This window comes from Etheostoma spectabile, chromosome 8, assembly GCF_008692095.1.
Source record: "Etheostoma spectabile isolate EspeVRDwgs_2016 chromosome 8, UIUC_Espe_1.0, whole genome shotgun sequence".
NCBI lineage: Eukaryota > Metazoa > Chordata > Actinopteri > Perciformes > Percidae > Etheostoma > Etheostoma spectabile.
This window is the reverse complement of record NC_045740.1, coordinates 33,417,984-33,418,699: the sequence shown is the minus strand read 5'-3', so window position 1 is coordinate 33,418,699 and position 716 is coordinate 33,417,984. Positions and strand designations below refer to the sequence as shown.

The 716-nt window shown below is 37.2% G+C and overlaps 1 protein-coding gene across 1 annotated transcript in view; it reads right to left on the bottom strand.

Annotated features, from left to right (window-relative positions):
- Positions 1-716, bottom strand: part of LOC116694571 (choline kinase alpha) — a 23,057-nt gene that overhangs the window by 21,718 nt on the left and 623 nt on the right. The window lies entirely within an intron of this gene.

The following is a 716-nucleotide window of genomic DNA, read 5'->3' as shown; positions in this document are numbered from 1 at the left end:
TAATTAGACAAACATTTTTGCGGAAGTAGATCTGGGAAACAATTGGAATGTGGCCAGGAATACATTTGTGATTGTGTGATGAACCTGGTGACAGAGGCAGAGGTAAACACAACATACGGAAACCGGTTGGTGTGGAAACCAGTAGGGACATAACACCGGTCCAATCGGTGTCCCACAACACCTTTAAAAAGGAAAAGTTGAGCTACGATCAGAAATGACTTTGTAGCCAAATATACCAACGTCTGCCTAAATTGGAAAACCAGAACATGTTCACTTATTTTGTGAATGTTTTGTTATCAGTTTGTTTTTCTAAATTGGGGGTACGTGTACCCCTAGGAGTACTTTGGAGTACTGCAGGGGGTATGTGTACCTCTAGGGGCACTTTGGAGTACTGCAAAGGGTACACGAAATTTTAGCAAAAATGCTAATGATACTATAATAATAAATTAAGTGTTGGATTATAAACATTTGAAATGTAGCATTTATGTTTTTATTTTAAAAAGGTTATTGTTTATTATATCTGTCACTGCGCTGGTGCTGTATAATTGTCCTCTCTTTAATATATAATTTTTTTTTTCTATCACAATGTTTTTGCGCTGGTCAGGCTGTACTTGGCATTAAAAAAAATTCAAATGTAATGGAATATTAAAAAACCGTTTGAGCAACACTCCCATCGGCTGCTATGGAAAGAGGCTGTTATTGCACCATATAGGGTG